This window comes from Tamandua tetradactyla, chromosome 7 (assembly GCF_023851605.1).
Source record: "Tamandua tetradactyla isolate mTamTet1 chromosome 7, mTamTet1.pri, whole genome shotgun sequence".
In the NCBI taxonomy this organism is placed as follows: Eukaryota; Metazoa; Chordata; class Mammalia; order Pilosa; family Myrmecophagidae; genus Tamandua; species Tamandua tetradactyla.
In genome coordinates, this window is record NC_135333.1 from 126769070 (window position 1) to 126797022 (window position 27953).

The 27953-nt window shown below is 36.3% G+C and overlaps 1 long non-coding RNA gene and 1 pseudogene across 1 annotated transcript in view; both read right to left on the reverse strand.

The window, feature by feature from the left end:
* Nucleotides 1-14460: 14460 nt before the first annotated feature.
* Nucleotides 14461-14915, reverse strand: LOC143690664 (death-associated protein 1 pseudogene; annotated as a pseudogene).
* Nucleotides 14916-21409: 6494 nt separating this feature from the next.
* LOC143690135 (uncharacterized) overlaps nucleotides 21410-27953 on the reverse strand; it is a 66197-nt gene continuing 59653 nt past the window's right edge. Inside the window, exon 3 of the long non-coding RNA XR_013179001.1 lies at nucleotides 21410-21547. This is a non-coding gene — a long non-coding RNA (uncharacterized LOC143690135). The remainder of the gene's footprint in view (nucleotides 21548-27953) is intronic.

A 27953-nucleotide genomic window follows, 5' to 3' on the forward strand; every position in this document is an offset into this window, starting at 1 on the left:
CTTAAAACATAGTACCTATCCAGGCAAGGAGAATGAATTATTTTTGTGGGAAAAATGGGACAATTACTTTACTAAAGTAATTTAGTACTTTACTAAAATTAGTGAATTTAATTTTATAGTGGACTAATACCGACTGGAAAGAGAAACAGAAATAAGCCAGGAAAACTACCTTGGCTTTGTTTCTCTGGAATGAGATTTCATCAGTGTGTCCATGCATCTGTACCTCATGTCTTGCTCTCTATTTTCCACTTCACACAATCAGACATAGTGCCCCGGCCTGCCCCTCTAATCGACGGCACAGCCATCGAGGTCTCTGCTTTTTTGTATTGAGCGTTCGCCATGTGCACCTAAGTAGTTAAGGCAGGCACTTCAGTGGAGGGGGGTTATCTTTAATCAGGGACAAAAGTATAAGAAGATTCTTCATTTAAATCCATTTTTCTCCAATCTATCTTTGGTAAAACTGGTATTTTGAGCTCCATTTTTCTATAATAATTCTTTTCAGTTGTTTCCAACTGGGAGGGAAAGAAGAATGCATAATTGGTTACAATCTTTAACAATTACCATTAGCTATGCTCCCACTAAATGAAAAGGGTTGAAAAGATTAATGCAAAAGGATAACAGCTTGGTAGTCAACAGATTCAACAGTCATTTTATGGTTTGGGATCCCATTTCTTCACCCTTGCCTCGAACGCATATATAAATTCAAAGCCCTGCTATTCTCCTACTTGCCCTCATTTAATTCCTAAACTTTTTCATTACCATCTCAACAATGGGAAGAAATTACAGCAAGAGCAAAGCAACTGACAACCATTTAAAAATGAAACATTAAAGTACTAAACTCACATTTTTCCTTTCCTCTCTATTATTAATCATGTTCTGAAGAAGCCATTCTTCTACCAAATCCCCAAAGCAGAAGGGAGCCCTGAGACTGCCAAAGAAAGGAGGATGATATAGCAGAGGGGAATGTCATGGCAGGTTGAAGGAGGAAGGTAAAATGTTACCCTTTCATGCTTTGTGGATTCGGAGGCTGCAAAGGGACACAAAGTGGAAGGAAGCAACGGTGAGACACTGCCATGCTATACTGAAAGCTTGGAGGTAGGAAGAAGGTCAGAGAAGTTGATGGGGATGAAAAGCAGCAGGGAAGCTTTTAACTCCTTCTTTTTGAGAGCCTCGGAGGTGGCTGCCTCATAGGGCCACTCTTCCCAGCCCCATCAACCTGGGATGACACGCATAGGGAAAAATTAACAGCATGATATATTTTTTCCAGAGGGAAGGGCCTGACTTAGTGGAGAAAGAAGGAGAACATGTGTTCTCCAGCTGCAGACTGCAGTGTCTCAGGTTATCCGTGACTTAGTTACCAGAGGACCCAGAGAATGGTCCAAGGACCAGCACATGCAGATCTGTAGGTGCTAGGAGTGAAGAAGTGCCACACAGCAGGTGCAACAGCAGCCTCAGTTAGAACATGGCTCCTCAGTAGATGGACCTTCTGGAATGAAAAACACTCTGGGATTTCCTCTCGGATATCCCAGGATTGGAGAGAGGAGCAGTTCAATTTGTATAATGATGATGATGATAGCTCAAGTTTACTGAGGACTGACTTTGTAACTTGGATTCCTAGATCTTCACAAATAATAACATATATAAGTATCATGCAACCCCCCAAATTAGGAACCAATATTATCCTCAATTTGCAGATAGGGAAACTGGAGTACAAAATATTTAAGTAATATGATCAAGCAATTAGTAAGCAGCAAAGCAGGAATCTATAGATATTAAATCACCAAAACCTGAAATCTTAAGTAGTATATGCTATGCTTATATTTTGTTTGGTATACTAAATCATAGCATAGAAAAATGTACAAATAATAAGTCAGTATTTGATTTATTTCATCTTTAACAACTCCATATAAGTCATTGGTGAAGCCACTTAGACCTGAAAACTTTTTAAAGTATTTTTTTATTGTGAAATATAACAATTCTACAAAAAAGCAATAAATTTCAAAGTACATTGTGACAAGTAGTTACAGAACAGATTTCAGAGTTTGGTATAGATTACAGCTCCACGTTTTCAAGTTTTTCATCCTAGCCTCTCTAAGACACTGGAGACTTAAAGACATATCACTATAATGATTCAGCAGTCATACTCATTTGTTAAATCCTATCTTGTCTGTTATAACTCCTCCTTCTCCTTTGATCCTTCTCCTAATCTTCAGGAGTATTCAGGCTATGCTTGGTCTAACTTTTTCATGTTGGAAAGAGTTGTTGATAATATGTGAAAACTCATTTTTGTCTGAAAGTTTTAAAAGATTTAATTTCAATAATAAATTTAATTCTATTCTGTTTTCTGTCTTTTCCTGTGTCAATTTTGGGGGGATATATTTTCTAGAACTTTATGTATTTCATCTAAAATTTCAAATTAATTGCTATAAAGTTCATAATATACTCATCTCTTTAATGTCTCTAGGGTAATAGTGATGTGTACATTTTTATCCATAATATTATCATTTTAAACTTCTCCATCATGCTTTAACTTAGGCTTGCCAGAGTATTAATATATATATATTTACTTTTAAGGCACCACTATTGGTTCTGTCAGTGTTTCTTTATTATATTCTGTTTCATTATTTTGTGCTTTTTATTTTTTATTTCTACTTTCACTTAATATGGTTCTTTTGTTAATTCTTGAAATGTATGCTGAAATTACTGATTTTCATCCTTCTTTTAAGCCTGATTTTAACTGCATTTAAAGATGTGTCATGTGGTATATTCACTATCATGTTCAAATTTCTATTCTCCATTGCATTTTTGGTTTTGATGTATTGATTATTGGGGTCTCTATTAATTTATAATCATATAACAATTATTAGAGGGATATTTCTGTTGTTGATTTCTACTTTAACTCTGCTGAAATCAGAGAACAAACTGTGAATTGAATCCTTGAAATATGATGAGATTTGCTTTATGTTATGGCATATTATCAACTTTTGTAAATTTTCAGTTTTTTCAATTTTCCACTCGAAAAGAGGTATGTCTAACGGTTGGCTGCAGTGTCCTATATATATATATTCATTGGAAAAATGTAGTCATTCTAATTTTAATTATTATTAATTTTAATAATCTATACATTTACCTATCTTCTGTCTTCTTTTTTGTTAATGAGTAGTAGTGTTAAAAATATTTCACTGTGATTATGAAGGAATCTATTTCACCTGTTATTCTGTTAATTTTTGTTTTATATATGGAAGCTACATTATTTGGTGTTTACAAATTTAAACATGTTACACCTTCTTGGTGAATTAAATCTTTGGTCCACAAGAAATGTTCTTATTTATTTCCCTTTTTTTTTTTTTTTTTGCTCCTTCAATTTATTTTGTAACTCTTATAAGCAGAATAAGCTAGAATTTTTTTAATGCATAATGATAATTTTATTTTAATTGGGATATTAAATGCATTTACATATAATGAAATAACATATTTGATTTTAAACATGCCATCTTAATGTTTGCTCTGTATTTGTTCTATCTTTTCTATGTTCCTTTCTTCTTTCTGTCCTCTCTCTGACTCTTCTTTCCTTTGGATTGATTGTACTTTTTAATTATTACATTTTCCCTTCTTCTTAACTTGTAGTTGTACATTCTTTTACTGTTTTCTTAGTGGATTCCCTAAAAGTTATAAAATTTTGCATACTTATAAATATCTAACATAACTTATCTTTTACTTCCCTGTATACCACTGAATTGTGTACCACTTATTACACAATTAAAAAATTCACTGTTTACTATTTAGAACCTATGGAACAATTTTTTTTATTAATGTTTCAAACCTTCAATATTTATCCAGATTTTTTCACAAAATTACTGTACCCATTAATTATAGAGTGAATAAATAAATTCTCATCTATTCACATACAATGGAATACTCTACAATAATGAGAATGAATGAACCACAGCTACAAGCAATAAGATGAATAAATATTAAAAACTTAATTTTAAGTAAAAGAAGCTAGATACAAAAGACTATAAAATGCACAATGCCATCTTTTAAGACTTAAAATTAGTCAGGACTAAACTTTCAAGATTAGGAATGAATACTTAAGTGGCAAAACAATCAGGATAAGCAAGGACATGACTACCCAAGGTCAGAATACTGCTTATTTTAGGGGGAAAAGGAAGATGCTTTGTTTTAGGATCTTGGTTCTTTTTTTTTAGGAATTAATCAGCCAGTTACTGTCAATAACTGGTAGCAACTCAGGTTTTCTGATTCAAAATTCTATAAATTTTACAGAAATTATGTAAACCATAAAACAATACCAATATTTCTTCATGAGGAAGAAACAAAGTAATTTTCCATATGATTTTTAAGAATCTTTGGCCATAATTTTAATTGCCTAATATTGAAGTAATAAACATAGGCCTATACTTAAATATAACAATAAACATTATGGGCCACCATAACTTCAGAGGAGAAGAGGGGTGAGAGGGCACGGGCCAGGTCAGGAAAGGTGGACCTGCAAGGCACTGGGCTGGTACTCATCCAGGGGATTCAGAAATTTGTGAGGCCACCTAGAGGGAGGGGATGAGAGAAGGTAAGGTGAAGGCAGAGACCCTACGTAGGGTTGGCACAGTTAGAACCATTCAGAGACAGCCAGCCTTGAAGAAATCAAATTTGAAAAAGCTAAAAGGGTTCTTGAAGAGTTCTATGTCTGAAATGGCAGTTGTGAGAAACTACATGGACTCATTCCCCAACAAAACAAGTGTAACTGGTAAAAACTATTCTGAAAAACAACCATTTAAATACTCTGGAATTCTCCTAATACAGGAAATGAATACACATTAATGCAATAAATATACTAAAACTCAGTATGAACTGTGAGAGTCTGTGGCACTTGAGTACCCTCACCACCACCCCCCCAGCTCAGAGTAACAGATGCTTCACTTCTGGTGGATTGAGCCATGAACACAAGGCTTCCTCTCTACCCAGCTCCCAGTTGAGGGCTATGGTATCTCCTGGGAGGGTACCAGCTGGGCTCATGCCCCCAGCTATGTGTTCCAGAGTGAAACCAAGAGCTCAGAGGCTCTCTTCCTCCACATAGTTCTTATTAGTAGAGTACAGCTCTTCCTAAGGCATGGCACACTGAGAATACTGAGGAGTTGTCACAGGTGGAGACAACATGAGAAACCCAAAGGCCACCCAATACCTGCTGACAAATCAGGAGTGTCACTCATAGAGAACATGCTCCCTGCCCTCAGCTTGGGAGCTAAGGCTTACAGACTTTGCCTAGGGGAAGAAACTGGCCATAAGAACAGAGAGTGCCAAAACTCTCCCCAAAGAAATTGACTTTATTTGAAACAGTGTGGGGAATTTCAAGCCTGATGATGTCTTTGAAAACAATGGTGATTTTGATGGTAGCTTCATCAGGGTATGAACCCAAACCCTGTCCAGCTAGTTTACCAGAAAAAAAAATACAGGGAAAGAGACAACTTAGAAGAGCCCAAGTGAGGCTCGAACAGACTTCAATAACTGGCCTCAAAAACTATCCATACAGATGCCCCCACATATAATTGTATCAGGCTTTGGAAAAATTTATACCCTCAATGAATTGCTCATAACAGAGAAATCAGCCAGCTATTTGGAATGTGGATTTCATACTAGCAGAGGTAGACAACTGAACAGAGAGATCATGGAAAGAGACAGTCAAAAAGAGCTGTGCAAAAGCCCTGATCATTCAGGGTGGCATTTCAGCCAAGGCTGAGCCTTCTGAGAAATGACATCAGACTTCACATTGCTGTGAGCAGGGCAAAGGTGGAGAGAAGGGGAATAGCCTTCAACAAAATAGTACAGCCAGTTACCAAAGAACCAAGCAAACAACATCAGTAACTGGCCTCTGGGGAAGGATATGTATCAGTATCCAGAATGTTACAGTATATTATCTAAAATGTCCAGTTTTCAACAACAACAAAAAATGGTGAGGCATGCTAAGAAACAGGAAAGTGTGATCTGTGCACAGGAAGAAGAGTAGGCAAAGGAAACTGTCTATAAGAGCTCCCTGGTGAAGGTTTAATAGGCAAAGACTTCAAAGCAGCCATTATAATTATAGTCAAAGAACAAAAGGTAACCATGCTAAGAAGTAAGGGAAAGTATGATGACAATAAGGATTTAAATTGGTACAGCTTCTTTGGAAAGGTTGGGCAGTACTTCAAAATGTTAAATATAGAGTTACCACATGACCTGGTGTGAAGTTGGAATGATAAATAGCTTTACTAATCATCTTGATTTGCTCGAACTCTCATTTTACCCAGGAAACTATAAAGAAGAAACAGAGGGTAACTGAGGCAGGCTAACAGGCCAAAGATCCCTTGCAGTGCTTATACAGAATCCTGTAGACCCTTGCTGTAATAAAAAAAGTGAAACTGGTGCCAGCAAGTCTGCTAATCTTCACCAAATAGCCAGAACCTTGTATAAACAATCCTGTTTGTGCAAGTTACTGATGAACAGACTATGAGCCAAAGGCACCCTGCTCCAGACAACTCACATCCCCCTCACAGTTCAAGTAGCCCATGCTTTCCTTGCAACGCATGCATTGCTGCCCGCTCTCCATCTCCCACATTCTCCCTTTGTCCAAAACATCAGTATAAGCTACCTCCCCTAATCCAGCCCTTTCGAGCAGTAACCTCTATTTTTGGTGCTGTTCTACATGCATGCTACTTTAGCTCAATAAACTTCTTCTGTACTTTGGTTTTCAGAGTCTGTGCATTCTGCTTTCAGAATAACAGCAGCAAGTCCACTCTTAGGTGTATACCAAAAAGAAAAAAAAAAAAAAGAAAAGGAAAGAAAACATGTGTCTACACAAATGTTTATAGCAACAATATTTATAATTTCCAAAAAAGTGTAAACAACCCAAATGTTCATCAGTTGAGGAGTTGATAAATAAAATATATATCCACATAAAGGAACATTTTTAGCAATTAAAGGAAATGAAGGACCTATATATGCTGTAACATGGATGGACTTTGAAAACATGCTAGGTGAAAGAAGTCAGTTACAAAAGACCAAATATTCAGTGATTCCATTCATATGAAATAGGCACATCTGTAGAGACAGAAAGTAGATTAGTCATTGCTTAGACTGGGCATGGAAGGTGTCAGGTCTCAGAAAAAGAACTTTATAGGCAAAAGAGGCTTTTGACCCAGGGGCCCCTCAGCTTCTCCTGCAGAACCAGTTGTAGCAGCAAGACATGCCAGCGCCTCACTCACCAGAAGGCGAATGAAACAAGTGGTCAAGGCCTGTTCCTGTTTGATGTTGCAGCTGCACCTCAAAGGAGAACAGTGCATCAATACCTAGGGACACCCTCCACTCCCAGGGTGGTTTTCCTTTAAAAATGCAGCTCTCAGAAAAAGAGCCAAAGCCACTTTCTTTCTTTTCGCTGGTGGCTCTGATCTGCTTTCTCCCCTCAATAAATCTGTTACGCTTTGACTCGCTGTCTTGTGTGATTCCTTAATGACTCCAGGGTTGGTGGGAAATGGGGAGTCAGTGCTAATGGGTATGCAGTTTCTCTTTAGGGTGATAATCAATGTTCACAATTCTGTGAATATAGTAAAAAATACTGTGATGTACACTTTAAATGGGTGAGTTGCATGGGATGTGAATTATATCTCAATAATACTGTCATGAAAAGAAAGAAGAAATCTTGAGAAAAGAAGGGGAAGGAAAGAAAGAAGGGAGGAAGGAGGCAAATACTAGAAAAGCTCAACTTTCTCATAAGGAGATCCCTAGCTGGACAACTAACGTCTCTGAGTCTTAGTTTCCTCTTTAGTAAGACAAATGCAAGCATTGCCTAAAGTTTGAAATCTATTTCAGGAATAACAACCTCAAAACCACTATTCATTTCACATTTGTACAAGTTGTAGGAAGGACAATAAGTGTTTCCTAGATGCTGTGCACAGGGGAACGTAGATGTTTAGGTTCATGGGTCTATATGTACAAGTGATAACTGAAACAAGCACAAAGCAGGTAATGTATTGAATGTCCATAGAGATATCATTATTTGCCGTCTTAAAGTAACTAAATATGAAGTACATTCCAGGTTAGGTTGCTAAAAATAAATTTTAAGAAATGAGATCTATCTAAATTGTTAGTTCTGAGAGGGGTATTTCATCGGGAAATGAAACCCTTTTTGAGGGAGAGAAAGGAACTCAATGACTGGTAGGTATACTTATCCTTAAGTTACCTCTTCCTATGACTTTCTTATAGCTCTTAGTTAGACTGATAATTTTATTTTAGCTTCTGAGTTTCTATTATTTATTAACTAATGAAACTCAGTTGTTGCTCTGTCCTTTGAAATTAAAAAAGAAAAATTGTTTTGATTCCCTTAATCCATATTCTGTTGCTATTCCAAGGTCCTACATAAGAATTCTGTTAATTCTCGGGGGACTTTTGTTTTCAGAACGCATTCTGCCTGAGTTTTGTATCTTCTGAACTATCCATTTTATCTGTCTCTCACAGTCCTTGACCATCATTTTCATTTTGTTCAGCACTTACATGAACACTGGATTAAGTCTCTTTATAAAGTTCTCCACAGACACACACACACGCACACACACCCCTAAACTAATTTCATACAATGGAGAAGTTTTATATCATCTTGCTCAGCCCCAAATTTTCTCCTCAAGACTCTGATAACGACCCACCTTTCCTTTCTCCCTAGCCCTGTCCTTAGGCGCTCTCATAGATACTCAAATCACCATATTATACAGAACAATTTAGTTCTCTAATTCTATGCTTGGCAAGATTCCAAGCATAATTTCGCATATCCAAGAACGCAATGCTTTGCTAAAACAATAGGCTATTTATGCCCATTCTTCTCTTTCAGTAGCAAGGAAAAGCTGGCAGAGGCTTTGACATGTCACTGTTTTTTTTCTATTCTCTCATCTCTGTCAGTTTCTAAGTAAAAGAGAATAGTATAGAGATTTATTGTCCCGTTAATGAGAAATATGTCATCAATTTGGAAGACTTAAGTGGTGATAATCAGTTTGGTATTTAAATAGCATTGTTTTAAACAATGTTTTCCTCCATTATTTAAATAGCTGAGGATTTTTTCCAAATTGGCCACAACTTCTTCATCAATGCTTACAAACCTTGCCACAGGTGAAATTTATTCCAAAATATTTTCCACTAAATTAAACAAAGGAATCATAGGGATGTAAAGTCTTGAGCACTTTTAGTGACACTTGTTCTGAGAATTAAATACTTTCCTTTTCTAAAGCCCATAGTATATATATTTCTAAAGTCCATATAATATTTTTATATATGTGTGTATGTATATATTATATTTTATAATATATTATATATATTAAATGTATAATATATAGAAATATATTATATTTAGAAGAGGGGTGTGTATGTATGTGTGTGTGTGTGTGTGTGTGTGTGTGTGTGTATATATACCATAAGAGAAGTTAAGCTCAGAGGACTTTCAAACTATTTTAAAAGGGAAGATATATGTGATTTGTCATTAAAACAATCAATGTCATTAGTTTTCATTAGCATGTTTACTAATAGTAAAGACAACCCCATGCATATATTTTGGTGAAGAGGACTGATTTACACAGGTAGAATAAAAACTTGTTTGGGGATTATATTAGCATGGAAGATGTGAAGAATAGAAAATGAGAATCATGTGGATTTGAGAGTGTGCTGGGGTGCTCAACTCTGCTCTAATTTACTTGCATCCTCAACTGACTGGTCTCATCACACAGTATGTTCTATCTTTCTTACTGTACTTCCTTCTTTCCTTAAATGTAAACAGGAATTTCTTTCCTATTTACTTCCACCAAGTATCTTCACGCATGACGGTTTTTCTACCTGACCACTCAATTACTCCTCCTTCACCCCATATTCCTCATGACTATTTTTTACTTTTTTTTCCAAATCCAGTTCAATTAACTTATTCAGAGATACATTCTTAAAATCACTTTTGTTGCTTTAAATTAGGCCACTCTCCTTTTCTTAATTTTTAATCGTTAAAACTACTTTAAATTAGGCCTCCCATTTTGCTTTACTTATTTACAAAACTTACTTGTTTTAGTCAAACCACTTCTTATAATTTTAACTTAATTGTTAATTTATTTGCTCACTTGATAAATGACTGTTACAAATCACTAAGATCCGTAAGGCAGTGACCACATTCTCTCCTGTTGACCCAGGTTCTAGAATTATACTTGTCTATATGCATATTTGTTGAACAAATGAATACAGAGGTGAAATAAACAAGGCAACAGAATACAGATGAAAATGTGCTTTGTGCTATGCCTAAGGAATAAGCCTTACTTGATTGTGCTGTTCGGAAGAAATATGTTATATTTGGAAGAGGGGTTTGATTTCAGTGATTAAACTATGCATGTAAGAGAAGGCTTACTAAAGGTGAGATAATTGTCTATTATTATTAAAAGTGTAAAATGTGAGCTTGTTTTTTGCTGCAAGGGGTTTACTCTATCCTGCATCATGATCAGTATTGCTATAGTTCTGTGCTGGATGGGAAGATTCTTGAAATCCTCTCACACAGCGTTAGTTCATGCTAGTGATATGTGTAGGGGGATAGGCTATATTACATTTTGTAGCTTTCCTCAATACACGAATCTTGAGGCTATATTTGTTAAGGAATGTTATAAGGAAAAGGTCCCCAGGTAAAAAAAATTAAATGGTTTTGTTACTCGAAAAATAATTATTGTTTTGCATGGAGCATTAAGTACTAAAAGAAGCTTTGCACATATTAAGTGTCATCATCTGTCTTGTTAGCATTTTTAATATAACTTCATACTTGTAATTTGACAATGCTGGAAAACATTGTTTGAAGTAAAATACCAAGACTGTATACAGTTTGAGAGATCCTTTTAGTGGTTTTATGCTTACTCAATACAATAACAACAAAATTATTCTCATTTAGAATGCATTGATTTTTTTGTCTTAGGGAACTCTACCTTCAAGATAAGAGATAAGCAGTCCCACTTTCACACTGAATGCACGACTCTTCACAGTTCACGCTGCTTTCAGCCGCACCTTCTTAAACCAATATTTTTATTTTCACTCTGGAGAACGTAAATCAAACACAGCAGGCAGTTGTAAGTGTAATGAGTTATCTCCATAAAGGAAAACTCATTTTGAAATTTGGGCAATGAACTACTCTGCCATTTAAAATGCAATTCATTGGAAACATATTGAGTAAAAGGAAGGGATCCAAAATTAAAAAAAAAAAAATACTTTTCAGAGGTAATTTTTCAAACTCACCTTTCAGTGGCATACAAAGGTATTCCATATAAACCTCTGATTCCATAAGTAATTTTTCTAACTTTTAGCCTTGTAGTTTCCAATATCCTCCATCTCTATTCACATTAGCAGAAAGGTTTGCACATTGGAATAGATCTGTAGGATTTTCATCTCTGACTTAGTTACTACTTTTAAACTTGCTCCTGGCCTCAGTGAACTTTCATTTTCTCAACTCCTTATTTTCCAACTCATCAGCCTCTTCTGGATTTTTCTTCTTTCTTAACTTGTCTAGACTCCACAGTCAATCTTGACCAAATCTTGACAATACTACCCCAAGAATCTCTGTCATCCTCTTACCTGACTTCCAACTTTCTACAACTATAACTTAGACACTTTAGCATCGACATTCTCCACTTTCAGGGTTTGGAACAGAACTCGAGAAAATCATGAACCACTGACGCTTGCTTTCGCTATAAATTCACTCTGTCTCAATTCAGCTGCTGCTCAGTTATCATTTCTTCAATTTACATAGAATCCATAAAAAATGTTCCCAATTTTTTTTTCAAATTGTACTCTATGGCAAATCAACTCAAATTTTCTATCTTCCCGAGTGTCTGGTTTTTTACTCAACAGAACTCACAGATCTCTGAGGTGAAGTTTTTTCTCTTTTTGCATGGAGAGCTGCTGGGAATTAAACCCGGGTCTCTGGTATGGCAGCCAGAGCTCTGCCACTGAGCCACCGTGGCCTGCCCTGAGGTGAAGTTCTTCACTTCCTCAAAATTATTTAATTTCCCTACCTTTTCCCTACTTCCCTCTTTGCACAACAGAAGAAAGGTTATCCGGTCCTACTGTACTTACTTTTCAGTGGTCTTTATTTCATTTCTGATTTTCTCTGAAAACTTATTTGTTCATAGCCTCCTTCTTGAACACTGAATATTTTTCTACTGCTTCCTTCCTTGTGCTCATAAAACAACCTCTCAAATGACTTACATTATCAAAGAAGAAAACAAATTTAAAATCCTCCTTTAACCCTGCAATCATGTCACACTCTCCTCTGTTTTAAGCATTTCTCTGAAAGATACCACATTGTTGGCAAACAATCTGATCTGTTTTTTAATTGGTGAGTTTGATCCATTTTATGTATTGTAATTGCTGAATATATTAGAAATTATTTCTGCTTTCCTATTGATATTTTTAAATAGGACATTTCTTTCATTTATTTCATTTTTCCTCTTTTCCCCAAATAGAATCTTTCCCAGAAAAGAGGCGTATTTTAACATTCTTTCAATTTTCGTTCACTTAACTATTGTGCAGTATGTTAGTTTTGATTTATTTTATTTTTTTGAGAAGAAATGAAGGGCTGTGTTGTCATCAGTATTCTTCTTGAAGCTAAGTATTGATAACCTCACTAAAGGAAGCGTTTTGCCCTCAGTGATGGACAGCCCGCCATTGTTAGCTGGGAAGAGCAAAAAGTTCCTGAACGAGGCATCTTTGGAGATGACATGGGACTCCTGACTGCGGAACTACCCAGCGCAGAAGCCACCAGGACCATTCAGGCTGGCCTCGCAAGCCAGCCCCTCCCCCTGCTGCAGAATCCCTACCCTGGGGCACTGAGGACAAGCCTGGATCGCCAAAAGCTGGCACCCATTAATACAACATTTCAGCGACTAAGAAATCCGAGTTTGAAGACCTGAGATGGGACAGTTACACACCAACTTCCAGTAAGTCAACTAGATGAGAAACCAAATATCTGTAAAGTGTGAAGCAGCGCTGTGCTTCTCTCAGGAGAGAATGGGGGAGATGGTCTGAGCAGGTTTCCATCTACTTTTACCAGTCAACAGATGTGGACTTGATAACAGGATCTGAAAGGCTGGTGGTGAGGACCCTCGCACAGCACCACGGCTGAACTGCAGCAAATAAAACTGTGGAGCAAGCCAGTTCAGGGCGGCTCCTCCACCAGCATCTGCTCTGGGAGGGTGTTGCATCCAAGCAAAGGAGCCTTGGGCCTTTCCAGCCCCACTGCCTTGGGGCACTCTAGGATGTCTCAAGGTAGGAAAAATGCATCAGAGTATGGGACATCTTCACATCCCTAAGTGAACCGGGTCAAGGGAAACTATGCAACCAGCATGAGAGGAATACTGGACAGTTAGGTCGACTGACAGATTTTTCTAGCTAAAATGGAATGTGGTTTTTCTGTCTGCCAACACAATTAAAGTCGCCTGGTTCACATAAGGGATTTCCTAATAAACTGGGCAAGTTTTTATCTGGTCTTAACGTGCTTTCAACTCCCTTGCTCAAGTGTTTCAGAATTAGCTCTGTATCTATTTCTCTGCCTTGGTCAGTTATCATTTGAAGAACCCAAAGAGGTGATTTACTGAAAATCACATCTGTTGCCCATTTCAGAGGCAAAGCCCGTCTGCGTGGGCAATCTCGGACTTTGGGACTCACACCAAGAGACCTGGTTTCAGAAATATTCACTTTGAATCCACAGCCTAAACTCTGATTTTTCAGCAAGATGACTCCTGGAATAAAATAGCCACTTCAGAGTTATGTGCTTTCCTCATGCTTTCTGAGGAAAAAGCCACCCCCTTCATGTGAGTGCTTGGTGGCATCTCACAGGCCATGTCGGGGGCTGAAATCCGGTGTGGCTATGGCCTGTTTAATAGCCTTTCCTGCTCTGTCTTCCCCAAACCTGCAATTTTAATTAACTCTCTTCTTTCTTTCTCTCCTGTAGGCGTTAAAACTATTGTGCTCTTTCTGAGAAGCTTCAAACGATTGAGCATTTTCTCTAGCCTTAATCTTTCCTCTCAAGTTTGTACCCTATTGTTACTAAGATTAAAGCTAAGGATTTAAGGCAATTACTGAAGCAGAATTAAAGCTCAACTTTTAACAAAGTCATTTTACTAAGGTCTTGGCACATTTTGATAGTCGCACCGCCAGATAAAACCTTAGGGGAGCATTCCGGGTTGCGATGATCCTGGAATGAAATCCAACCAGGACCGTAGGCAAACAAGGTTTGGGATTAGATTGACTTCTATAAATATGGCGCTTGAAATCAAAGGAAGGAGCTCTTTGCTTTGCCACAGATCTCCCAATAGAGCCGTATATTGAAGCAGATGCTAGTTCTTTTGTTCAGTAAATATCAAATGTCTGAGCACCCCCAGTGCTGCCAGGAGGACCTAAGGTCCGGGCACGGGTTCACTTGCAAGGCTGCTGGATGTGCTGGGTCCTCGGGGAAGGATGTTTGACCACCGGGGCGCGGGGCTTGCCAGGCGCCACCTGTGCGGCGGGTGGGAAGTCTTTGTCTCCCCCGGCCACACCACCAGAGTTGGACACCTTTTAGACGGACAGGGGCTTTCCCATTCCTGGTCATCCTTGTGCTTCTCTTCGTTGTCTCCGCCATGTGCGGGTTTCTGCGCAGTTCCAGTTCCCCCAGCTGTCACAGCGGGCAGCTGTCCAGCTTTAGTCTTTAGCTTCCCTTCGCGAGGCGAAGACAAGGGTGCGAATGGGTGTCGGAGGGGCTGGGTCTGCGGCAGTGGCGGCTCGCGGGCTGGGAGCCAGTGTGGGCGGCAGGCCGGGCCCAGCCGGAGAGGCGCGTGCGGGGTCCCGCGGGGTCCAACCCGCACGGCAGTGTGCCGCCCCGCGGCCTCCATGTTTTACTTTTCTTTGATCTAACTTTGATTTTTGAAATACAAAATAAGCATTCCCCCCCAAAAACAGATCTGTGGCAGCATTCTTTCAATGTGTTTTTTGTTTACTTCCTCCAACAGTTACGAATATCAATTCTTAACAAATTTCTAAGACTGCATGCCTGAAAGTGTTTTCATTGCCATCACAATTAATTTACAATTTGGCGGGAGAAATAGTTCGAGCTTAAAGTTTTTACTTATTATCAATACCTTAAAAATTTACCTTGTCGTCTTGGATCCTGTATCGCTGTTTGAGCAGTAGGCTATCAAAGCACTTGATATCTCTTTTGGGCAATTTCTTCTTACTTTCTGTAAACTTTTAGAAATTCTCTCTCCTGGATATACTTCAATTTGAATTTAACGTATCCTAATATGTTTTCACGCCCCCCCACCCCCGCCCCGGCTCCCATCACCACCAAGTTTCACTCTTTAATAACCCTTTCAATCTGAAGTCTTTTATTTGTTCTTGAATTCTGGGAAGTGTAAATGCGTTGTATCTTTTTCTCTTGGACCTCAGATGCGTGCCTTCATTTCATCAAAATCTGGATTCATGACATCATCATTATTGGTCTATACATGGCTTTCTTATTTATTTAATAATATAATGAATACTTATTAATGCAAAGCACATCCCAATATCTATTCTATTTCTAATAACTTACATCCCCACATTTCCTCATTCTCTGGCCAATCATTGAACGTCCTCCCTCCTTCTCACCCTTCCTCCCTCAGTAAGCCTGATATATATATGCATATATTTGCATTGGCAGGCACTGGGAAATGAACCCGGGAGTAAACCATATTTTAAAGGCTATTTTATCATACGCTTTATTTTATAAATATATACTTATGTATGCCGGCAATAAATAATTTATCATAATCATTTTCGTAATATATGCAGTCATTTATGTTTATTTTTCTTGTGTTTTATTCTTTTTGACATATTTTAAATATTCTAGATTGTGAATCTAGCAAAAGCTATTTATTCATTCTGTTGTTGATGGATACTTGGATTATTTCCACTTGTTTATTATGAACAGGAGTGCTGGGAACATTCTTATCCAAGTTTCCTGAATCACTTACAAAGTTTATCATGGAACTGATAGGCTATAAGGTATGGGCATGTTGAAAGCAGTCGGACTTATTTATAGTACAGTTACAATGTATAAAAGCTTCCCATTGATGTACATTTGTTATAAATCTTGGAATTGGAAACTTTTACAATCAGTAGTTTATAAAATAAGCTTGCCTTGCAGTCTCAGATTATTATTAATGATGTGGTACATATATTTTTTATGTTTATTAGTCTCATATGTTTACTCTTCTCTGAAATGTTTTGCCCAGTTTTCTATGCGGTTTTGTCTTTGCAGATTGTTTTTGCATTTCATCTAAGGTGATTTTTGTAAAATTTGTGATTTAAGTAAAATTTCTTAATTTTAATAAACTCTAATTTATTTTTATTTTATAGCTGGCACTTCTGTGTCTTAAGAAATCATTCTCTACAAATTGAGGAAAATACTAACATACTTTTTTCTAAAACTTTTAAATTTCTGCCTTTGAAATGTAAACTAGTAATCTGTTGATTTTTGTGATGGTTTCAAATAGAACTTTTTATTTTTCCTTCCCACATGAATAACCATTGTTTCAACTTTAACTGGTGAACAATCCCACTCCTTAGACTTACCTTGCCATGTCTTCTTGGTCATTTTTCAAATTTCCAGATACACATGGTCTGCCTCTGAGCTTTCTATTCTGTTTCAATAGTCAGTTTGTCTATCACTGTGCCACTAACACATGACCTAGTTACAACCTATCTCTTTGTAAGTCTCTATATTTTGCAGTACAAACACTTTCTCCTCCTCTTTTTTCCCCTTCTTTTCTTTTTTCATGGCAGTCTTGGCTAATTTTAGTACCCTGATCCTGTTTCTCCTCTTTGGGTGGTACCTCCAAAATGAGTCCCCTGTACGATGCCACTTGCACCTATAGACCTAAACCAGATTTGGTGAAACAAGCAGAACTTTATTCTTTGGGCAAAGAATGGAGAAGGTTGACCTCATGTCCCAAAGGCATCGTTTCCCCGAAGGGAAGTGAGCATGGTTCTTTTATAGGGGGTCAGGGGTTGTATACAAACATCCAGGTTCAGAAAATGGCATCCTAAATCCCAGAGGTGGAGAATTTACTACTATAAGTGAGCAAAGGTGAACAAAGGTCAGAGTTGGGGACTTGGTGTGTAAGCTCTGGGAAGGGGACGCCCCTGGCTGTGGCAAGGCAGGGACTGGTGGCCAAGATGGGCTTCACCTATTTCATTAGTTGGGGACTTTGCCGTTCACCACGGAGTCGGCCAGGGCTGCAGGAGTTCAGAGTTCTCAGCAGTCTCCCACTGGTGTTTGCTTGCTTCATTTTTCTGGAAATAAGCACAACTCAAGCAGAGATCGAAGTTAGATGAACAATGTTTCGTTCAGACTCCATCTTTGTGACAGTCCTTCATATAGATTTTAAAATCAATTTCCCAAGTCCCATGAATAACCTCATTGGAATTTTGAGTAACATTTTATTAATTTGATAGATAAATGTGGGGAAATTGGCATCTTTAAAATACTGTCTTCCTATCTACAAATGTGGGCTTCCTCTCCATATATTTAATGTTCGTCAGTAAAGAATTTCAATTTGGCCTTAAGCAGTAAAGGATTCTGAATACTCAATCAATTGCTGTAGAACACAGATCACTAGGAAAAACACTTTGACCCTGTGATCAAATTGCAAACAGCCAAAAGACAAACAAAAACCACAAGGGAAGCTTGAAAGTTTTGCTTAGAGAACCAAAGCAAATTCCTTCATTGATGAGTGCCTAGGAGCTCTACTAATTTTTCTTCTAAGAAGAATCTATTTAGGGAACATAAATATACATTTTAAAATACCTCTCATTTATCTTCCATAACGCAGGCCAGTTACAGCATGGATAATTAAACCACACAGATGTGTGTAGGGACTCTTTAACCCATGGAGCTCACATAAAGCTATTTTTGATAGAGAAATATAATCTTGGAGTCCCAGAAAAGGCCACAGATGCAACATTCTGCCATCAGATACAGCATTCTGCCACTTAACGTCCTCCATAGACAATTACTGAAGATCATTATTTCCTATCACCTTCTGCATCAGAACATTTACCAGAGCTAACAAATAGCAAAACTGACTAAATTGAAATTATCCTTCTGTTCCTCTCATAACCTTCTTGCTTTGGAACAATTAAATAGTCTAAAAATAGGCAGCAAAAAGGAAATTACTAGCAACTTGGAGGGGAAAGCTACTCAATAACTATTTGTTTTTCAGTAAGCTACTAAATAACTATTTGTTTCCAAGTATTAAGGTTTCCTTAAGTGAACCATCTCTGGAAATCCATAAATTAGGCAACAAATCACATAATTTCTCCAATTTTACTGTAGTAAAATCATATCCTTCCCCTTGTTCCGAGTGAACCAAACTAAGATAGTGCCTCCATATATGTTTAAGTTACTTTCACCAAAAAATGCCTTCCTAAATTTCCATTTGTGAATTTTACCCAACTTTCAGAGTACAATTAAATGTATATTAAACCTTCCTATTCATCTAAACAAAATATGATTTTTTTTCCTCCTTCAGTCCCCATGCCATTTGTCTTAGTTTGCTAGATCTGCTATGACCCACCCTGATTCAATTTTGGCCATACCTTATTGATCATATCTTCAAACAGTCCTATTTACAAATGGGGTGCATACCCATAGGAATGCAGATTAAGATTTAAAACATATACTTTGTTGGGGTATATGATTCAAGTTACCACATCACCTTCTATCTTTTGTGACACTAATAACACCTTACTTGTTCTTATAATTTTTGGACTGTCTCATTTCACCCATCTAATATTAGGCTTTCCAAGCAAGGGCAGCGTAACAATTTGAAATATTCCAAAAATGTCAGTTTCATAAACAATGAAACATAACATCTGTCTCATAGTATAATTCTCAATAAATATGTGGTAAGTCTGTTAAATAGGAGTAAACCATCAGCTAACAATCAGTTGGCTTTTTCCTATGGCCAAATGTGATGACTTGAATCACTAAATTTAAGAACTGAGTTACTAGCATGTGAATTATTGACACTAATGGGAAAAGACAAGCTAGGATAATTACTGACTTCTGAGGCCACTTGGAACTGGACATATGCTATAACAAGTTTAGCATATTTAGTTGGCTTCATCCTGCCTGCTTGGAAAAGCTAGGAACAGTCACCCAACCTCAGTACTCCTGACATAGAGGACAATGCTTTAAGTCAATCATTAAAAAAATATGAAAATCATGAACATTTATCAATAGCATTGTAGTGATTTTACTTAAATGGAAAGAAATCTCTGAAATAGCAATGGAGAAATAATATATTACCAAAGACTGGGCCCAACTGATTGAGGACGTAAGTGGTACTATTTAAAAAGTTAAGTTTCTTTACATTTCTTCACATAAAAAAAAAAACTGAAACAGTTAAATAGAAAATGACAGATTATTGATATGGAAAGAGAAGGTACTCAGGATATTAAGTCCATTTTTGTAAATCAGATGAATAAATGCACATGTTATCAGACCTAACAGACTCCTTTAGAGTCCTGCTAATGGTCATCCTTAAGACCCACTGGCCAGAATCATCATTAATCAAATTTTATATGTACATATATATTCTGAGCTTATTCTGTCACCAGAAATGGCTCATTTCTATTCAGGATTTATGTATCAATGATTAATAAAAATTTCCATTCATGGATCTCAAATTCAGGTTAAGGAGCTTTGGGAATATTCCATTAATATAAATTAGAATCCAGGATTAAATCAGAAATATTCAGTTCTTTCATGCAACAATTCTACAAACATATATAGTTTTTCTTTTCTCCTGACAACTGAATGTGGCCCAATGCATAATGATAAACAATCTTTGCTCCATATTTAATTTTGGCTTCATGAAATTTATGGAAATAGAGGTCAGCAAAATAAGCAGTTACTTAAATAAATGAGCACTTCCTGGAGCTATTGAGCCCTTCAGCTGGAAATATACTAGTGGCAAATTTGTTTTATTTTTTACTGCATTACTCCTAGCATCAGAATACTCAACACAACTCATGAATTAATAGCATAATCTGTCAGATTAATGCTGTAAATGTAATCTTCTCTACTAATGGCACAAATTAATGTGGTTAATCACTGTAGCCAACAATTACCAACCTGCCAAGAGAGCTGTGCTTTTTAAAACTATATTAAAAGTTGGGTTGTTAAAAAGACTAGACAATTTAGAGGGCTTATTTGAGTTAAAATGAAAATAAGTATTTCAAAAATAAGTTACTCAGGGTGCATGGTAGATTGTGAAGAGTGTATAAATCTATATTTAGACATGCATACAATATCGCCACAGGATGAGACACCGGGACTGACAGACTCCTAAAATTAATGTTATTCTCTGTAGTAAAGTTGAAGTTGATATGAAAAATCTTCATTCGTCAGATTAGGTTGGTATTGCATCATACCTTCTTATTTGATTTTTATGTTTATCAAGTTTTCTGAAAGCAGTTATGGGTCTGTTTCCTGGTCCCGTTCTTGTCATCTGGAATAGGAAAGCTCGTCCAGTCCGATGTCTTCCTTCATCACATATTCAGATAAAAGTTTCTTTGAGGTTTATGGAACTTCCCAAAGGCATAAAGTCATTGAACATTTTAGCCAAAGCTCCCCCATGAAAGGGTTATTTATTTTCTAATATTGTTCATTTTATGTGAAAGGGACTTCAGAAGCATCTAATCTTCAGAATTTCCACATTCTAACCACTTAAGAAGAGGCTCTGGTAGCCTTGTGGTGATTTTTGCTTAGAAAACAAAATGGTTTTTCTTGGCCTAGAAATAACATCAGAAAGCAAAGTGTTTGTGAAATAGCTAATGGGTATCCAAGAAAGAAACAGCTCAATTAATAATCAACATGAGTGACTAGGAACGCGATGCTTGCCTTGTCCACGGAGCTTTGAGAGGGCCTGTCTCTTTTCACCTAAAGGTAATGGAGCCTGTCTCAATCCCTCAAAATCCTTCAAGAATGGCTGCTGATCTCTGTGAGGTGTCCCAGCACCACAGTACCACAAACACTTTAGAATACCCCGAACACACCGTGATGACAAAGCGAACACCTATGTAGCCATTTTTCCATTTTGGGTCATTAGATAAAGTAATACAGGGATAGATATGCATGTATTTTTTTCTTGAACAGGAATATGTAAAATTATCCATCTCATGGAAAGTTTTATTTTTCCATCAACCTAGGGAGTTTGTTTTATAGTTTACCTTCCATCCCCAAGTACATACTGAAGTTTGGTGGGGCAAACTGCTTAACATTTACAAAGCTTACCAAAATCCTAGAGCTGGAGCAAGAGGGTCAGAGTATCAATTATTCAGACTTAGCCTCTATTTTACATCATTGCAGTTATCTCAGAAGAAATATCATAGATTTTTTTTTTCAGAAAAAGCTCAAGGTGACTTTGGGCTGCAGGTTATTTTATTTTAATCTTCAGATCAGATGGTTGTTTCCAACACACTGCAAAAAAAAAAAAAAACAAAAAACAAATCTATGTACAATGTTAAAAGGTTTGATAAGACAGGTCATCGTTAGATGAAGTTGATTAAGGCCAACAGAATTACATTTTGGTTTGCTATAATAAATAAATGGATAAAAATAGATATAATATATGTATATGTGTATATATATATATATATATATATACACTAAACAATGACAAAGAAATGTACTTTTTCCTACAAAAATATTTGCTCATTTACTAGTTTAGGCTCAGAAAGAAAAGTCAGACTTCAAAACTCTCAATAGCGTATTTACTATTAATAGATTCGCACCATTTACTTAGATTAATTTTTAAACATATTTTCTGACAAATTGTATGCTGCTACTGATGACCTAGTTTCAATATTGAATAGCTGTCCCTCAAATCCCTTGAGATAACAAAACATATATATTTAAGAGTAAAAAATTTGCCAGTACAATACATTAAGATATTTATGGAAAGAATCATGTAAATCATCATTTAAAAATACATCTAAAATATCCTCTTAATATTTTAAGACCTAAATCTCTTAATACAAATAAAATCACCACCATTGTATTCACACTGTAATATTATCAAAGCATGAAAGATAGAAGATCCCATGTATGCCAATTCCAATTTATACAGTGAACATTAATGTATAACAGCTTTATAAACACCAGACTGATGTGGAGCAAACATCAAAAAAATCTTTAAAAAAAGTAAATGTGAAAGGAAAAAGTAAAGCAACAAAAGTTGACAGTTATTCTTTGGTAATTTAATGTGTTAACAAAAATTATTCTTTTCCTTGCAAAAATGCCTATAAGAATAATTGTGAAAGCATGAGATTTACTGCAATTAATTGAACAAAATCCTTAAAATTCAAAATGCAATTCACCTCACAGAAATTGAGATTAAAAATGAAATATAACTCAGAACATACGTATTTACACTTATCTCTTGTAAAGCATATGTTTTCTTCTAAGCTATGAAAGGATTTACCATTTGTCATGTTTTCAGATTAAATATTGTTTAATACTCTAAGGCACAGTTCATAGCTCCTTTCAAGATTAAAACTAACAAAAATTTGTTTTTAATACATTCTTGTTATTTGACACTTTAGTGACTCTAAATCTTATAATCACAGACTATTTTGTTGCACTATAATTTAATACTGCAAAGTTACCATACTGAATTTTAATTTGATCAATAGCAAATGTCTAATTCAATTGTATACATTTTAACTCTATAAAATAATATACTGTATAATTTTACAAAGCTGGGAGGGAATATCTAGAATATTCTTTTTCTCTCATCTTTTGCTCTACCTTGTACAACTCTGTGATTGTATTTTTGTGACTTTTTTTCTTCCAAAGAGACCTTATAAAAAACAAACGATAATGATTTAATAAACTGTATGTCATACAGTTTCTGTATATCTTATAAAGTTATAAGATATAGTTATAAGATAACTGTATATCTTATAAAGTTATGACAACTTTCTTGTCTCATAAAAGCAGGATTTGGACATTTTTAATTTGGGGATATAACATTCTAAGAGTCATTTCTATTTTTAGACAATTCTCTTAGGGTAAACTACTCTGTAAAATTATAATAAATAGATGTATTTTTTCACAATTCTGCAAATAGGCCAAAGCTATATGCTGAAGTTTGTTAATGCTTACTTTAATAATTTTGAAATTCAGCATTTTTGTGTCCAATTCATTTCTGGTTGGCTTATCCAGACTAATACAAACATTTATAATACAGAGTTATACTAAAAATAAGAATGTTAGCTTTTAAAAATGTATCCACTATTCCAAAACCAAAATCAATTTTGCAGAACCTATTACTTAATGGGTTTATATTTAAATATCCAATATAAGAAATCAAGTATTTAAAAACTTAGGGATACCTAATTTAGTTCAATATGGCCTCACATTACTTAGATACTGTATGGGTGTTTTACTGAGATTTTTAATTCTTCTTTTAACCCCATCTGCTTAACAGTTTTCTAAGTTGCAATTGTCAGGTCCACATGATATATGTTAGAACAGACCTGCAATTATTTTCTGAGGGAAATCTTAATCTTATCCATAGATAAATCCTTTGCTTGATCCAGGAAAGAATTCTGAGGTCTGAATAGGTTCTTGAATTAGCTACAGAAGACATCCATCTACCTTCTGGGGATGCTTATACCAGCCTAGCTTCTATTTGGAATCAGGTTCTTATCGTAAAGTGAAAGTATGATAGCACCTTCCTCGAAGGATTGCTTTTTTTTTTTTTAATTAAATAAAATATTTTAAACATCGTGTACCAGTATATGACATACAATAAATGCTCAATAGTTATTAATTATTTTTATTTGTGCACTTAACATAGTAAATGCTCTAAGAAGTCCTTTAGTAAAGACACTTGCTTTGCTTAACTTGTTCTCAGCATTTCCCAATCTTAGTGGAACCTAAAACATTCCACCGTTTAATAAGGAAATACTAAATAGAGATTGTTTGACAGTTGTGCCACCTTTCCATATTGTTTTGGACCTTTTTTGAGTTATTGCGTGTGTGCACACGCAGGTGTGTGCATATGACTTGACATTTGACATTAGATCACAATCCAGGATGAAGACTATTTTTTAAAAACGAACATATGAGGCTTCTTCTTTTAGGTATTGAGGAGTCCCATTTGGTGACATTGCCTGCTAAAATCACACACATTATCCTCCTTTTAGGAATCCTCTGCATCAGTTGCTCCTACATATCAGGACCAGGAAAACTCATTCTCCTTATAAGGTAATTTTTTTTTGGTAATTTATTTTTTAATTAGTTTTTAATGGACTACAAACTCTAAGCAAAGCAATTTAGAGTCTATATAGCAAAATCATTCGGTAATGATACCTTTAACATCTATACCACTCAGAATCAAAATAACATATTATTCTTAGTTTCCAGTAAAGTCCTTAGCAAATGTTAGGAAACCAATATATGGTTCTCTAGTGAATGGATGAGGCAGCTGACCCACATATATTTATCTCCTTCCAGATTTTTATAATTTTCTCATGAACTCTCTAAGAAAGAGCTATTTATATTATTTCAAAACAGCAGATTTTATTATAACATACAGCTGAGGTAGCCTATGAAAGCCAACTCTCGGCCCCACCTTTTTGCAGCCCTCTTTCTGGAAAACCCTGATTTGTTCAGATTTCTGTCCTCCTTAGCACTCAGAGATACTGACCCATAGTCCTGGTGGGTGAATTCTGATTGCTCTAAACCAATCATGGCAGTTCAATTCCAATAGACAATGATCTTGAAGTATGGAAATAGGTGCAATTCTGGCCAATGGTATGTGAAAATTTAGGAAACACTTCTTCGCATTTAAAATGAAGCTATAGAAAGAGCTTCTCTCTTCTGCTGTTGGTTATTGCCATGTATGGGTGTGACAGAGCTGAGTAAGCCAAAGAACAGAGCCTAGAAGATATGAGATATGGCAGGAAGGAGAAATATGGGAATAAATGGGTTATTCATTTTCTCATTTAGGCATTGGATTAACCAGCCCTGAAGTTGTCCTTTTCTGTCCTTCCCAGACTTCTTGTTAAATGAATTAGTAAATTTTCAAATTAAGTCAAATGAAGACTATTTAAATTGGAATTTTATGTTACTGGTAGTCAAATCAGGTTAAGTAACAAACTCATATAAAATTGGTTACTAAATTCTGAGTAAAAGTGTTGGGAGCTAGATAAATTTGTGGTGGTTAGGATGATTTAAATCACCAAATATATATTTTTATATGTGGAATGTATTAGACTTGAAATTGCAAATAAGTAGATTTTAATTTGTGTTTATTTTACTAAGATTAAAGATGCTAGATAGGCCTTCTTTCAGATTCAATGGCATTTTGTTATTGAGTTTATCTTGTCTATCTTAAGCAGAGTTAATGTGAGTACAAATGGTACCTCTTTCAATATAAACATTTACAAGCATAAGTCATTTTATTGCACTTTGCTTCATTGCACTTTGTAGATATTGCAAATTGAATGTAGATATTTTACAAATTGAGTGTTTGTGGCAACCATGTGTCCAGCAAGTCCACTGGTGCCATTTTTCCAACAGCATGTGCTCATTTTGTGTCCCTATGTCATATTTTGGTTATTCTTGCAAATATTTTGGGACTTTTCATTGTTATCATATTTGTTATGGTGATCTGTGGTCTCTGAGCTTTGATGCCACTATTGTAATTGTTTTGGGGCACCACAAACTATGTCCATATAAAGAGGGAGAACTTAATAAATGTGTGTTTTTTGATTGCTCCATTGACTACCATTCCCCTGTCTCTCCCCCTCTCCTTATTCCTCTCTATTCCCTGAGATGCCACAATGTTGAAATCAGGGCAATTAATAACCTTATAATGGCTCCTAAGTGTTTAAGTGACAGGAAGAGTTTCCCATCTCTAACTTTAAGTCAAAAGCTAGAAATGATTAAGCTTAGTGAGGAAGGCATGTTGAAAGTTGAGATGGCCAAAATAGTCTCTTGCCCCAAACAGTCAAATTGTGAACTCAGAGGAAATGTTCTTGAAGGAAAGCAAAAATTCTATTCTAGTGGAATAGCACACAAATGATAAGAAAATGAAACAGCCTATTGCTGACATGGAGAAAGTTTTAGAGGTCTGGATAGAAAATCAAACCAGCCACAACATTTCACTAAGCCAACCTAATCCAGAGCAAGGTCCTAACTCTCTTCAATTATATGAAGGTGGGGAAAGATGAGGAAGTTGCAGAAGAAATGTCTGAAGCTAGCAGAGGTTGGTTTGTGAGGTTTAAAGAAAGAAACTTTTTCTCCATAACATAAAAGTGCAAGATAAAGCAGAAAGTGATGATGTAAGAGCTGTAACAAGTTATCCAGAAAATCTAGCTCAGATAATTGATGAAGGGGGCTACACCAAAAACAGATTATCAATGTAGATAAAACAGCCTTATAGAGTAAGGAAAGAAGATGCCATTTAAGACTTTCATAGTTAGAGAGAAGAAGTCAACACCTGGCTTCAAAGCTTCAAAAAATAGGCTGATTCTCTTTTTAGGGGCTATTTTAGTTTGCTAATGCTGACAGAATGCAATATTCCAGAAACGGCTTGGCTTTTTTTTAAATTTTTCACATGGGCAAGAACTGGAAATAGAACCTGGATCTCTGGCATGGCAGGCAAGAACTCTGCCACTGAGCCACATTGGCTTGCCCAAGGTTGGCTTTTAAAAAGGGGATTTATTGAGTTACAAGTTTACAGTTCTAAGATCATAAAGATGTCCAAACTAAGTCACCCAGAGACACATACCTTGATTCTGAAGAAAGACCAATGTCTATCACATGGGAAGGCATGTGGCTGGCATCTGCTGGTTCATATTTCCAGTTCTGTTCCTTCCACCTTCCTCCCTAAGGGTTTGTTGGTCCTGACTTAGCTGCTCCAGGCCAACTCTGGATTTCCTCTCTTAGCTTTTCTTGACTCTTTCCAGGTTCGGACTTGTTTAGCATCTCATGGAAAGGTTCATGGTGACATCTGCTGGGCTCTGGTCCCTGTCTAGCTTCTGTCAGCTCTCTCAGTTTCTGGCATCTCCAGGGGCTTCTGCATTTCCAAGACTCTGGGTCCTGACATCTAAGCTTTCTCTGTTGTCACTCCTAAATATTTCCAAATGTCTGTGTCTATGTGAGCTCTAAAGCAACTCCAAGATGTTTCCCCTTTTAAAGGACTTCAATAAATTAACCAAGACCCACTTGAAATGGATAAAGGCACATTTCCATCAAATCAAAAGGCCCACACCCACAATTGATTGTGTCACATCTCCATGGAAACAATCTAATCAAAAGGTCACACCCACAATTGAGTGTTCAATCTCCATGGAACAATCCAATCAAAGGTTTCAACCTTAAACAACAGGTCTGCCACCATAAGATTGGATTAGGAAAAGAACATGTCTTTTCTGGGGTACATAACACTTTCAAACTAGCACAGGGACTAATATAGCTGGTGACTTTAAGTTGAAGACAATGCTCATTTACTATTCCAAAAATCCTAGAGCCCTTAAGAATTATGTTACATCTACTCTGTCTGTGTTCTATATATGAAACAAAATAGCCTAGGGGACAGCACATATGTTTACAACATGATTTACTAAATATTTTAAGCCCACCATTGAGACTTACTGCTTAGAAAAAAGATTCCTTTCAAAATATTACCGTTCATTGGCAACGCACCTAGTCACACAAGAGCTCTGATGGAAATGTATGAGAGTAATGTTATTTTCATGACTGCTAACACAACACCTACTCCGTAGCCCATGGATCAGGGAGTATCTTGACTTTCAGGTCTTACTATTTAAGAATCTCATAAGGATGTATCTGCCATAGATGGAGGTTCCTG